At 56.9% G+C, this 13,107-nt stretch overlaps 12 non-coding genes across 12 annotated transcripts; all 12 read right to left on the bottom strand.

The window, feature by feature from the left end:
- Positions 1–477: 477 nt before the first annotated feature.
- TRNAK-CUU (transfer RNA lysine (anticodon CUU)) lies at positions 478–550 on the bottom strand. Its single transcript has one exon. It is a non-coding gene; the product is annotated as a tRNA-Lys (tRNA).
- Positions 551–2,865: 2,315 nt separating this feature from the next.
- TRNAP-AGG (transfer RNA proline (anticodon AGG)) lies at positions 2,866–2,937 on the bottom strand. Its single transcript has one exon. It is a non-coding gene; the product is annotated as a tRNA-Pro (tRNA).
- Positions 2,938–4,207: 1,270 nt separating this feature from the next.
- On the bottom strand, positions 4,208–4,279 carry TRNAP-UGG (transfer RNA proline (anticodon UGG)). Its single transcript has one exon. It is a non-coding gene; the product is annotated as a tRNA-Pro (tRNA).
- An 825-nt stretch (positions 4,280–5,104) lies between these two features.
- TRNAK-CUU (transfer RNA lysine (anticodon CUU)) lies at positions 5,105–5,177 on the bottom strand. The gene has a single exon. It is a non-coding gene; the product is annotated as a tRNA-Lys (tRNA).
- Positions 5,178–5,611: 434 nt separating this feature from the next.
- On the bottom strand, positions 5,612–5,683 carry TRNAP-UGG (transfer RNA proline (anticodon UGG)). The gene has a single exon. It is a non-coding gene; the product is annotated as a tRNA-Pro (tRNA).
- A 1,161-nt stretch (positions 5,684–6,844) lies between these two features.
- Positions 6,845–6,917, bottom strand: TRNAK-CUU (transfer RNA lysine (anticodon CUU)). The gene has a single exon. It is a non-coding gene; the product is annotated as a tRNA-Lys (tRNA).
- Positions 6,918–7,651: 734 nt separating this feature from the next.
- TRNAP-AGG (transfer RNA proline (anticodon AGG)) lies at positions 7,652–7,723 on the bottom strand. The gene has a single exon. It is a non-coding gene; the product is annotated as a tRNA-Pro (tRNA).
- Positions 7,724–8,506: 783 nt separating this feature from the next.
- TRNAP-UGG (transfer RNA proline (anticodon UGG)) lies at positions 8,507–8,578 on the bottom strand. The gene has a single exon. It is a non-coding gene; the product is annotated as a tRNA-Pro (tRNA).
- An 877-nt stretch (positions 8,579–9,455) lies between these two features.
- Positions 9,456–9,528, bottom strand: TRNAK-CUU (transfer RNA lysine (anticodon CUU)). The gene has a single exon. It is a non-coding gene; the product is annotated as a tRNA-Lys (tRNA).
- Positions 9,529–10,801: 1,273 nt separating this feature from the next.
- TRNAP-UGG (transfer RNA proline (anticodon UGG)) lies at positions 10,802–10,873 on the bottom strand. Its single transcript has one exon. It is a non-coding gene; the product is annotated as a tRNA-Pro (tRNA).
- A 1,073-nt stretch (positions 10,874–11,946) lies between these two features.
- Positions 11,947–12,019, bottom strand: TRNAK-CUU (transfer RNA lysine (anticodon CUU)). The gene has a single exon. It is a non-coding gene; the product is annotated as a tRNA-Lys (tRNA).
- A 425-nt stretch (positions 12,020–12,444) lies between these two features.
- TRNAP-AGG (transfer RNA proline (anticodon AGG)) lies at positions 12,445–12,516 on the bottom strand. Its single transcript has one exon. It is a non-coding gene; the product is annotated as a tRNA-Pro (tRNA).
- Between the last annotated feature and the right edge of the window lie 591 nt (positions 12,517–13,107).

Consider the following 13,107-nt stretch of genomic DNA (forward strand, 5'->3'; position numbering starts at 1 on the left):
GTAAGGTGGGGCGGGGAGGAAACTCCAATTTCAGACCCATGGGAAAGTGTTGAGCTCATAGATTAGTGGGCAAGGGGAGGACGCCAGAGCTTCCTGTGCCAGCAAGTTGGGAAGCAGCCCCTGGACCCTACCCGCACCCCCGCCCCCAAGCAAGTCTAGTGGTCCCTGTGCTCAGATTACAATAAGCCCAACGCCGGGAAAGACGGGCTGTACTAGCATCCCGGCTTGGCCTTTAGGTGACTTTGCTGACACTTCTTGCAGCCAGGAACATGTTTGAGGAGGAGCTGGGGTAAAAGCCAGCAAGGAGCTGTGGGTCCGGCTGGGCAGTTGAGTGCCCTTTGATGGCAGGTCACAGGATTGCCTTGCTTGGAAAAGGCGCTCCCCAAGGTGTAGTATCCTGGTATTCATCTGATGCTCACTGATGCTCACCTGCTGAGTTTCTCCGGACTCCAAAAGGTGCAAACGAAGAAAAGACAACGCCCAACGTGGGGCTCAAACCCACGACCCTGAGATTAAGAGTCTCATGCTCTACCGACTGAGCTAGCCGGGCAACCATGAAGAAACCCTACCCTTGCATATATTGATGGGGTAATGTGAAGGTGATGGGACCTAGGTGACGGGTACTGACTTAGACGTGGACACCAGGGTCGGGTGGTCAGTAGCCAAAGGTTCCTGGGCCTCACAGGGAGTCCCTGCTTCAAGCTCCACTCTCCATCTACGATCCCTTCTACGATAACAGTTCCTCTAGTCCAGGACTTCCCTCACCACCCCGTAGCTGGGGAACCCAGTCTGGCCCCTGTGCCCACCCAGCTCACCTGACGGTGGGCTTAGGGAGGAGGAGCTGGGCGAAGTCGCACAGAGAGAGCAGCACAAACCTAGGGCGAAATGCACAATTGACCCCTGGGGTGACATCTGGATTATTTCCAGTTTCTTGGCTGTTTTGAATAAAACAACTATAGACTTGTGTACAGATTTTTGTGTGAACAGAAAGAAGTCTTCATTTTTCTGAGATAAATACCCAAATTGCTGGGTTATATGGTGGTTATAAGTTTAGTTTTTAAAAGAAATGCCACAGTGTTTTCCAGCACGAGTGTACGATTTTACATTCCCACCAGCAATGTATGGGGTGACTCACTGTCTCCAATAAAATGTTCAACAGAAGTAGAGAGTGTCAGCATCCTTGTTGCATTTCTAACCTCAGATAGAATATTTTCAGGGTTTCACCACAAACTTGAAATTTGCTGCAGTATTTTGTAGATAATTTGGGCAAGTTATGGGTACTAACAGCTTTCACAAAGTTATTTAGAATATACTTTTATTATCTTCTTAATTTATCCAATAACTGTAAAGTCATTCTCTAACATGGGTTATGTGTATCTTCTGTCATTATTTCTTATTCAGTTTTTGCAGAGTTCATCAATAGCATTAACTTTTTGTCATTAATCTCTATTGTATGCTTGTATGCTTGTTTTCAACATCATTATTATCTTTTTTTTTTTTTTTAGTTCAACCAGTTTATTGCTACCAACCATCTCCCTCCAGCCTCATGTATGCGTGCTCAGTCATGTAACTCCATGGACTGCAGTCCGCCAGGCTCCTCTGTCCATGGACTTTTCCAGGCAAGAGTACTAGAGTGGGTTGCCATTTCCTTCTCCATCAACATCATTATTTTCAGCTCTTCATCGTTTCTCCCCTTGTTCTAATTTATCTGGGTTTATTTTTTGCTGTACTTTTTCTAATTTCTTGTCATTAGCTTTAAGCTTGTCTTCTTTATTATACACATCTAAGGCTATCAATTTTCCTCTAACTACTGCTTTAGCTGTGTCTTAAAGGTTTTGATATATAGTATTTTTCATCATCATTTACTTCAAAGTATTTTAAATCCTACTGTAATTTCTTCCTTAACTCATATAACTTCTAGAAGTGTATTGCTTAATTTGTAATATTAGGATATTTTAGGTTTTTTGTTTATTGTATATTATTTATTTTGACGTATTTTTAGTTTACCATTTCTTTCATATTTCGAAACCATTGCATACATCTATTGAGATTTGTTTCACTTTTTGCGTATTTTTAAACAAATACAGTCCTGTTTCATTCTTCTAGAGCATTTTACATAGCTTCGGTTCTCAAATATATTTTCATTATTGTCTTTCATATCTTTATACATAGTAAGGATAGTTGTGTTATAATCTGTATCTATTAATCCTAGCATTTTTCCAACTTTATTTTCACATCTATTGTTCACTGGTTGTTGCTCATGATGCCTAGTTTCCTTGTTATTTTTCATTGTGGCGTCCCATGGCACTCTTTCCAGCATATGCTGAAGACATCCCGGCAAGCACCTGAGACCCCACAGGGGGGTGGGGGTCCCAGTGTCCACCTCTTGCACCTCAAAGGCGGCCTCCGCAGAACAGGGCAGAGGGGATTTGGCTCCTGTCAGGCGCTGGGGCCCAGGACCTTGGGTACCCAGGGGTGCCGGAAGTCCCTGGACTCCTGCTGACTTCCGGCAAGGAAGGAGGGAAGACGCATGAGTCCACGCCAGGTAGAGTGACTGGATTTAGAGTGATGCGAATGCCTGCAGCCCATCGCCTCTCCCCAAGTGGATGCCTTGCCCTCTTGACTAGGGACTGTGGGGCCCAGGCTTGACAGTTCAGAGGCCTCCAACCGAGTAAAAACTGGCTCTTTATGTACAGAGGAAGGAAACACCTCTCCAGTCTTCCGTGCCTGGAACTTGGACTAACAAAGCAGCTTGTGGCCAGATTCGTGGAGACACTTTAGCTCCTGGGCCTCAAAAAAAGTTTTAAAATGACAAGGGGAAGCACAGAGTGGCTCCTGAGACCCGCCGACTGGGGAGGAAAAATAGGGCTCGTCCGGGATTTGAACCCGGGACCTCTCGCACCCTAAGCGAGAATCATACCCCTAGACCAACGAGCCACATGCTTACGCATCTTGGATCTCCTCTTCCACCCGTGGGATCGCGGCTGGACCGGCCATGCCATGGAACTGACGCGGAATGGAGACTCCAATTTCAAGCCCACTGGGAAATGCAGAATCCCAGGACTGATGGACCCGGAGAAAACTGAGCGCTCCCCCAATCCGGAGCCCCGCGTCGCCTCCCCTCGGCCCTAGGACGACAGAGAGCCCCGGACCAGGAAGGGCGGCCGGCCTCTGTCCCCGGGCCGCTCATCGGTCATCGGTCACTTCGCAGGCCTCCTCGCAGCCGCGAGCGCAGGGAACCTGCTGGACAAAGCCGGCGAGGGACTCCGGGGTGCGCGGGAGCGCTCGAGAGCGGGCGGGGGCGCGGAGGGTCCCGGAGCCGCGATCTCTGGGACGCTCGCTTTGGGGGCGGCCGAACCCCCAAGACGTGGCCCCCGGTGATCGCTCAACAAACGCCGGCGGAGTGCACGGAGGGGACACCGCCTCGGCCTCGGCCTCCCGCGCTGCTCTCGCTTCTCCCGGGTCGGCTCCCAGCTCCCGCCCCCGCAGGTCAAAACCTAGAAAGCGCGTTTCGGACGCGGGGCCCCCAACCCACAAGGTTGACTGTGAGAATCGCTTTGTTCTACCGACTGATCCAGCAAAGGTCCCGGCCTCAGATGCCCTAGGATGGCCTGATCTGGGGGTGGTCCCTAGAGGGGGGCGGGTTAGCCCATCAACCAGACCGCGCACCTGGACGGGTCACGATGCCCCTCCCAGCCCAGCTGGGGGAGGAGGCGGGCCCTGCAGTCGGGCTGGGGAGGAGGAGGCCGCCCTCGGAGCAGCGAGAGCCCGCGTCCAGGAGTCGGGGGTCAGGTCGGGGCAGAGTCTGCAGTCGATATGTTCTCCCTCGACGTCCAGCCACTCCCCAGCCCCTCCGGATACTTAGCCCCATTTCTTCACCCTCTCATCAGGGAAAGCCCCGGGGACGATACCCCGACACAAGAATGAAATTGTGCCCAGGGAAGCCCGGGAGTCTCTTTCTCTCTCCCCGCCTCCCCGCCACTAAAATGCAACTTTAAGTTACAGTAGGGCTGATTGGGGGCTGGAGCAGTGATCCTCCCGAATCATCAGAGACCTGGAGCCCAAAGGCAGCCTACGAGGCACTTTCCTTTACTCTGTTTGCAGGAGCGTTACCGCATGTCCCTCTCTCTGAGGACGCTGTCTAGTCTGCGTCTCCCCGATGCTTCCACAAGACCAAACCTCAATCCTCCGCTTAAAGAAAAGGGACGGGCTCGTCCGGGATTTGAACCCGGGACCTCTCGCACCCAAAGCGAGAATCATACCCCTAGACCAACGAGCCACTACATCATTCTCTCTCCCGCCTCCAGTCCTTCTGCAGGTGACTCCAGTGAAGCTCGCTGCCATAGCTCAGATGTCAGCGTGCGCACCGGAGAATCCGGCTCTCGGGGATCGCCGGGTCGCGGGTTCGCAGCCGCAGTCCGGTTTCAGAGCGACGTTTCGATTATCTGCTCCTCGTGCGGCGGGAACTGGAGGAAGACACCCCCCCACCCCCACCCCCCGATCCAGCTGCAGCTTTGCTCAGTTCTGCCTCAAATAGAGGCAGGAGATTTCCCTCCCAGAACACCTCGCCCGCAAGAGGCCTCTCTTAGGGACCGAAGGGTCCCTGGGCCTGAGGCAAAACAGACTCTGGAACTACTGAACAACCCTATATCCCTCTACTTAATCGACACCTGAACCAAATTTCTCCCCCAACAGAGCAGTCTCTGAGCGAGAGGAGGAGGAGGTTCCTCAGGACCGCTTATTGTCCAGGGGTAGGAGTCTCCATTAGGTGCAAGAGGGTCAAATTCCCAGAGCAGCCTAGGTCTTCACACCTTTTAATTTGGGGGACTTATCAGCCTTTAAGGGCGCTGGTTCTTCCCTTGTCCTGAACTTACTCTCCTAGCCTTCCAGAAATGGGAGTCTAGAAGTTCCCATGTGAGGCCCAACCGTTACAAGAAGCAGACAAGGCGAGGGCAGGGCCCAGCGTGGCTTTCTATGGTGAGCAGGAATCTGTTTATGTCTGCACCCTGTGCCTCCAACAGGGCACTTTTTAGTCGGGAATGGACAGCTGGGAGCAGAAACCAGCACACGTGGCACTGGAATCCACAACAAGCAGCAAAAACTACACCCAACGTGGGGCTCGAACCCACGACCCTGAGATTAAGAGTCTCATGCTCTACCGACTGAGCTAGCCGGGCGGCTGAGGGTACCCGACTATGGCCAGGTTTCCGAAGTTGACGGGGTGTGGACCGCCCCAAACGAAAGTATGGAGCAGGTACCAGGGTCAGTGGGTAAGTGGAGTGCCTGGATTTGAGGTGGGGGTGGGCTCCGGCTGCAAACGCCAGCAGCGCATCGCCTCTCCCCACGCCGATGCCTTGGCCTCCTGACCGAGAACCTTCGGGTCCAGGCTTGACGGTTCTGAGACCTGCCACCGGCGAAGAACGGGCTCCCGATGCAGAGGAAGGAAACATCTCTGTCTTCCGTTCCTCGTTCCTCCAGCACAGGCTGACACTGTAGCTTGTTAGGAGACTCACGGAGACACTTTGGCTACTGGGTCTCAATGAAAAATTTTAAAACGACAATGGAAGGGCTCAGAGTGGGCCCTGAGACCCGCAAGTGGGGAAGAAAAGCAGGGCTCGTCCGGGATTTGAACCCGGGACCTCTCGCACCCAAAGCGAGAATCATACCCCTAGACCAACGAGCCGCACACACCTGGCTCCCTCCCGCGGTCCTTCCGCAGGTGACTCCGGTGAAGCTCGCCGCCATAGTTCAGTTGTCGGTGTCCCCACCTGCGAACCCCAGGTCACAGGTTCGTAGCTGCAGTCCAGTTTCAGAGGGACGGTTGGATTATCTGCTCCTCGTCCGGCGGGAGCTGGAGGAGACCCCGCAGCTGCAGCTCTGCTCAGTTCTGGCCTCAAACGGAGGCAGGAGACTCCGCGCGCCCAGGGCACCTCGTCTGCAAGAGGCCTCACCTAGGGACCGAGTGAGGGAGGCCTGAGTGAGGGAGGCGGGCAAAACAGATTCTGGAAGAATCCTATATTCCTCTAGTTAATCGACACCTGAATCCAATTCTGCCCCAACGGAGCAGCGTGACTGAACTAGAGGAGGAGCGGGGGGCGGTTTCCAGCCATGGCTCCCTGGTCCAGGGGAAGGAGGAGGGGCTCAGGTTTTCACACTTTGTTTTTTTAAATTGGGACCAGTGTTCCCTGAGGAGGAAAACCCCTGTGAGCCTTAAATGGCGTTGATTCTTGCCTTGTCCTGATCGGCTTACTTTCTTGACCTTCCAGGAATAGGAGTCTACAAGCCCCCATGAGAGACCCAACCGGTACAAGGCGCTGACAAGGACGAGGGCAGGACCCAGCATGGCTTCCGCTGTTGTTCAGCCGCTCAGTCGTGTCCGACTCTATGTGACCCCATGGACGTCAGCACGCCAGGCCTCCCCGTCCATCATCAACTCCAGGAGTTTGCTCTAACTCACGGTCATTGATTCAATGATGCCATCCAACCATCATCCTCTGCCACCCCCTTCTCCTCCTGCCTTCAGTTTTTCCCAACATCAGGGTCTTTTCCAATGAGTTGGCTCTTGGCATCAGGTGGCCAAAGGATTGGAGCTTCAGCATCAGTCCTTCCAATGAATATTCAGGGTTGATTTCCTTTAGGATGGACTGGTTTGATCTCCTCGTAGTGCAAGGGAGTCTTAAGGGTCTTCTCGAACAACACATTTCAAAAGCATCAATGGAGATCAGAAATTTGTGTGTGTCTGCACCCTGTGCCTCCAACAGGGCACCTTTTAGTCGGAAATGGACACCTGGGAGCAGAAGACCAACCCATGTGGGGCAGGAATCCAAATAGGCGGCAAAAACTACGCCCAACGTGGGGCTCGAACCCACGACCCTGAGATTAAGAGTCTCATGCTCTACCGACTGAGCTAGCCGGGCGGCCGCACAAAGCCACCTGCAGACAGGTGTCGGAATTTGACGGCTGTGCTGCTGCTGCTGCTAAGTCGCTTCAGTCGTGTCTGACTCTGTGCGACCCCAGAGACGGCAGCCCACCAGGCTCCCCCGTCCTTGGGATTCTCCAGGCAAGAACACTGGAATGGCTTTCCATTTCCTTCTCCAATGCATGAAAGTGAAAAGTGAAAGTGAAGTCGCTTAGGTTGTCTACTTGAAAGTTATACAGTCGTGTCCGACTCCCAGCGACCCCATGGACCGCAGCCCACCAGGCTCCTCTGTCCATGGGATTTTCCAGGCAAGAGTACTGGAGTGGGCTGCCATTGCCTTCTCCCACGGCTGTGGACCGCCTCAAATGCAGGATGGAGTAAGTCCCGGGGTCAGCGGGGCCATGGGGTGACTGGATTTGAAGCGGGGCTGGGCTCCAGACGCAAACGCCAACAGCGCATCACCTCTGCACGCCGATATCCTGGCCTCCTGACCTGGGACTGTGGGGCCCAGGCTTGACGGTTCAGAGACCTGCAAGCGGAGAACCACCGGCTCTTGATGCAGAAGAAGGGAACCTCTCTCAGTCTTCCGTGCCTGAAACTCGGACTGAAAAAGTAGCTTGTTAAGACACTCGTGGAGACACTTTGGCTACTGGGCCTCAATGAAAATTTTGAAACGACAACAAGGGGAGGCACAGAGTGGACCCTGAGACCCGCAAGTGGGGAAGAAAAGCAGGGCTCGTCCGGGATTTGAACCCGGGACCTCTCGCACCCTAAGCGAGAATCATACCCCTAGACCAACGAGCCGCACACACCAAGGATTTTAGCTCCCCTCTCTGATGCCGTGGTGTCTGGGAGCTGGACCCGCGACGCCAGTGAAGTGGTGCAGAAGGGAGACCCCAATTTCAGACCCACTGGGAAGTGCGGGGTGCCAAGAATGGTGCGCGCGGAGAAAACCCAGCGCTCCCGGGCCGGCAAAACGGACAGAAGCCCCTGCGCTCCGACAGTCCGGGGTCCGCGCCGCCTCCCCTCCGCCGTCGGACGACAGAGAGCCCCGGACCAGGAAGGGCGTTCGGCCTCTGTCCCCGCGCCGCTCATCGGTCACTTCGCAGGCCACCTCGCAGCCGCGAGCGCAGGGAACCCGCTGGACAAAGCCGGCGAGGGACTCCGGGTCGCGCGTGCAGGTGGGGAGCGCTCGAGAGCGGGCGGGGGCGCGGAGGGTCCCGGAGCCTCGATATCTGGGACGCTCGCTTTGCGGGCGGCCGAACCCCCAAGACGTGGCCCCGGGTGATCGCTCAACAAACGCTGGCAGAGTGCATCGAGGGGACACCGCTTCCGCCTCGGCCTCCCGTGTTGCTCGCGCTTCTCCCGGTCAGCTCCCTGATCCCGCCCCCGCAGGTCAAAACCAAGACAGCTCTCTTCGGACTTGGGGCCCCCAACCCCCGAGGCTGAATGTGAGAGTCGCTTTGTTCTACCGACTGATTCGGCCGGACAGCAGCGGTCCTGGCCTCAGATGCCCTAGGCGCGCCTTGAGTCTCCCCGAAGCTTCCACCAGGTGTGCCTTCAGTCCTCCTCTTAAAGAAAAAGGACGGGCTCGTCCGGGATTTGAACCCGGGACCTCTCGCACCCAAAGCGAGAATCATACCCCTAGACCAACGAGCCAACACACACCTCCCACCCCCTCCCCCCGTCCCTCTGCAGGTGACTCCCGAGAAGCTCGCCGCTGTAGCTCAGTTGTCAGTGTGTGCACCTGCGAAACCCGCTCTGTGGGTTCTTGAGGTCGCGGGTTCGCAGCCGAACTCCGGTTGCAGACAGACGGTTAGATTATCTGCTCCTCTTGCGGCGGGAGCTGGAGAGAGACCCCGCAGCTGCAGCTCTGATCAGTTTTGGCCTCAAATGGAGGCAGGAGACTGGCCGCCCAGAACACCTCGCCTGCAGTCGTCCTCACACGGGGACCGATGGGGGGCGGGGGGCGGGGGGAGGCGATGCCTGGGCCTCCTGAGGAAGTGAGGAAAACAGATTCTGGAAGAACCCTAGATTTCTGAATCCAATTCTGCCCCAACGGTGCAACGTTTTTGAGCGAGAGGAGGAGGAGGAGGCGGTTTCCGGCCATGGATCCCAGGTCCAGGGGAAGGAGGAGGGGCTCAGGTTTTTACTCTTTTTTGTGTTTTGATTGGGACCAGTCCTGGTGGGCTGCTGTCTATGCGGTCGCACAGAGTCGGATACGACTGAAGCGACTTAGCAGCAGCAGCAGCAGCAGTGTTCCCTGAGGAGGAAAACCCTTGTGACCCTTAAAGGGCGTTGGTTCTTGCTTTGTCCTGACCTGCTTACTCCCTTGACCTTCCAGAAATGGGAGTCTAGTTATCCCGAATAGAGGCTCATCTGCTACAAAGAGCAGACAATTCCCAGGGCAAGATCGAGGCTGGCTTCCTAAGGTGAGCAGGAATCTGTATGTCTGCACCCTGTGCCTCCAACAGGACAGTTTTAAATCGGAAATCTACAGCTGGGAGCAGAGAATCCAAATAGGTGGCAAAAACTACGCCCAACGTGGGGCTCGAACCCACGACCCTGAGATTAAGAGTCTCATGCTCTACCGACTGAGCTAGCCGGGCGGCTGCACAGAGCCGTCTGCAGACAAGTGTCGGAACTTGACGGCTGTGGACCGCCCCAAATGACAGGATGGAGTAAGTCCCGGGGTCAGCGGGGCCATGGGGTGACTGGATTTGAGGCGGGGCTGGGCTCCAGACGCAAACGCCAACAGCGCATCACCTCTCTGCACGCCGATATCCTGGCCTCCTGACCTGGGACTGTGGGGCCCAGGCTTGACGGTTCAGAGACCTGCAAGCGAAGAACCACCGGCTCTTGATGTAGAGGAAAGGAACCTCTCAATCTTCCGTGCCTGGAACTCGGACTGAAAAAGTAGCTTGTTAAGACACTCGTGGAGACACTTTGGCTACTGGGCCTCAATGAAAATTTTGAAACGACGACAAGGGGAGGCACAGAGTGGGCCCTGAGACCCGCAAGTGGGGAAGAAAAGCAGGGCTCGTCCGGGATTTGAACCTGGACCTCTCGCACCCTAAGCGAGAATCATACCCTAGACCAACGAGCCGCACACACCAAGGTTTTAGCTCCTCTCTGATGCCGTGGTGTCTGGGAGCTGGACCCGCGACGCCAGTGAGGTGGTGCGAAAGGGAGACCCCAATTTCAGACCCACTGGGAAGTGCGGGGTTCCAGGAATGGTGCGCGCGGAGAAAACCCAGCGCTCCCGGGCCGGCAAAACGGACAGAAGCCCCTGCGCTCCGACAGTCCGGGGTCCGCGCCGCCTCCCCTCCGCCGTCGGGCGACAGAGAGCCCCGGACCAGGAAGGGCGGCCGGCCTCTGTCCCCGCGCCGCTCATCGGTCACTTCGCAGGCCACCTCGCAGCCGCGAGCGCAGGGAACCCGCTGGACAAAGCCGGCGAGGACTCCGGGTCGCGCGTGCAGGTGGGGAGCGCTCGAGAGCGGGCGGGGCGCGGAGGGTCCCGGAGCCTCGATATCTGGGACGCTCGCTTTGCGGGCGGCCGAACCCCCAAGACGTGGTCCCGGGTGATCGCTCAACAAATGCCGGCGGAGTGCATCGAGAGGACACCGCCTCCGCCTCGGCCTCCCGTGCTGCTAGCGCTTCTCCCGGCTCAGCTCCCCGCTCCCGCCCCCGCAGGTCAAAACCAAGACAGCTCTCTTCGGACTTGGGGCCCCCAACCCCCGAGGCTGAATGTGAGAGTCGCTTTGTTCTACCGACTGATCCGGCCGGACAGCAGCGGTCCTGGCCTCAGATGCCCTAGGCGCGCCTTGCGTCTCCCCGAAGCTTCCACCAGGTCTGCCTTCAGTCCTCTTAAAGAAAAAGGACGGGCTCGTCCGGGATTTGAACCCGGGACCTCTCGCACCCAAAGCGAGAATCATACCCCTAGACCAACGAGCCAACACACACCTCCCACCCCCTCCCCCCGTCCCTCTGCAGGTGACTCCCGAGAAGCTCGCCGCTGTAGCTCAGTTGTCAGTGTGTGCACCTGCGAAACCCGCTCTGTGGGTTCTTGAGGTCGCGGGTTCGCAGCCGAACTCCGGTTGCAGACAGACGGTTAGATTATCTGCTCCTCTTGCGGCGGGAGCTGGAGGGAGACCCCGCAGCTGCAGCTCGGATCAGTTTTGGCCTCAAATGGAGGCAGGAGACTGGCCGCCCAGAACACCTCGCCTGCAGTCGTCCTCACACGGGGACCGATGGGGGGTGGGGGGGGGCGGCGGTGCCTGGGCCTCCTGAGGAAGTGAGGAAAACAGATTTTGGAAGAACCCTAGATTTCTGAATCCAATTCTGCCCCAACGGTGCAACGTTTTTGAGCGAGAGGAGGAGGGGGAGGCGGTTTCCGGCCATGGATCCCAGGTCCAGGGGAAGGAGGAGGGGCTCAGGTTTTTACACTCTTTTGTATTTTGATTAGAACCAGTCCTGGTGGTGGAGAAGTGGTACTGTTGCCTGGAGAATCCATGGACAGAGGAGCCTGGTAGGCTGCAGTCCATGGGGTCGCTGAGTCGGACACGACTGAGTCGACTTTTCACTTTCATGCATTGGAGGAGGAAATGGCAACCCACTCCAGTGTTCTTCCCTGGAGAATCCCTTGGACAGAGGAGCCTGGTGGGCTGCCGTCTATGCTGTCGCAGAGTCACACAACTGAAGCAGCAGCAGCAGCAGCAGTGTCCCTGAGGAGGAAAACCCTTGTGACCCTTAAAGGGCGTTGGTTCTTGCTTTGTCCTGACCTGACCCCTTGCTGCTACTCCCTTGACCTTCCAGAAATGGGAGTCTAGTTATCCCCCGAATAGAGGCCCATCTGCTACAAAGAGCAGACAATTCTGAGGGCAGGACCCAGGCTGGCTTCCTAAGGTGAGCAGGAATCTGTATGTCTGCACCCTGTGCCTCCAACAGGACAGTTTTAAATCGGAAATCTACAGCTGGGAGCAGAAGACCAACAGTGAGCCAAGAATCCAAATAGGTGGCAAAAACTACGCCCAACGTGGGGCTCGAACCCACGACCCTGAGATTAAGAGTCTCATGCTCTACCGACTGAGCTAGCCAGGCGGCTGCACAGAGCCGTCTGCAGACAAGTGTCGGAACTTGACGGCTGTGGACCGCCCCAAATGACAGGATGGAGTAAGTCCCGGGGTCAGCGGGACGTGGAGGGACTGGATTTGAGGCGGGCTGGGCTCCAGACGCAAACGCCAACAGCGCATCACCTCTCTGCACGCCGATATCCTGGCCTCCTGACCTGGGACTGTGGGGCCCAGGCTTGACGGTTCAGAGACCTGCAAGCGAAGAACCACCGGCTCTTGATGTAGAGGAAAGGAACCTCTCAATCTTCCGTGCCTGGAACTCGGACTGAAAAAGTAGCTTGTTAAGACACTCGTGGAGACACTTTGGCTACTGGGCCTCAATGAAAATTTTGAAACGACGACAAGGGGAGGCACAGAGTGGGCCCTGAGACCCGCAAGTGGGGAAGAAAAGCAGGGCTCGTCCGGGATTTGAACCCGGGACCTCTCGCACCCTAAGCGAGAATCATACCCCTAGACCAACGAGCCGCACACACCAAGGTTTTTAGCTCCCCTCTCTGATGCCGTGGTGTCTGGGAGCTGGACCCGCGACGCCAGTGAGGTGGTGCGAAAGGGAGACCCCAATTTCAGACCCACTGGGAAGTGCGGGGTTCCAGGAATGACGCGCGCGGAGAAAACCCAGCGCTCCCGGGCCGGCAAAACGGACAGAAGCCCCTGCGCTCCGACAGTCCGGGGTCCGCGCCGCCTCCCCTCCGCCGTCGGGCGACAGAGAGCCCCGGACCAGGAAGGGCGTTCGGCCTCTGTCCCCGCGCCGCTCATCGGTCACTTCGCAGGCCACCTCGCAGCCGCGAGCGCAGGGGACCCGCTGGACAAAGCCGGCGAGGGACTCCGGGTCGCGCGTGCAGGTGGGGAGCGCTCGAGAGCGGGCGGGGGCGCGGAGGGTCCCGGAGCCTCGATCTCTGGGACGCTCGCTTTGCGGGCGGCCGAACCCCCAAGACGTGGCCCCGGGTGATCGCTCAACAAATGCCGGCGGAGTGCATCGAGAGGACACCGCCTCCGCCTCGGCCTCCCGTGCTGCTAGCGCTTCTCCCGGCTCAGCTCCCCGCTCCCGCCCCCGCA

Source organism: Bos mutus, chromosome 25 (genome assembly GCF_027580195.1).
Source record: "Bos mutus isolate GX-2022 chromosome 25, NWIPB_WYAK_1.1, whole genome shotgun sequence".
NCBI classification, from domain to species: domain Eukaryota; kingdom Metazoa; phylum Chordata; class Mammalia; order Artiodactyla; family Bovidae; genus Bos; species Bos mutus.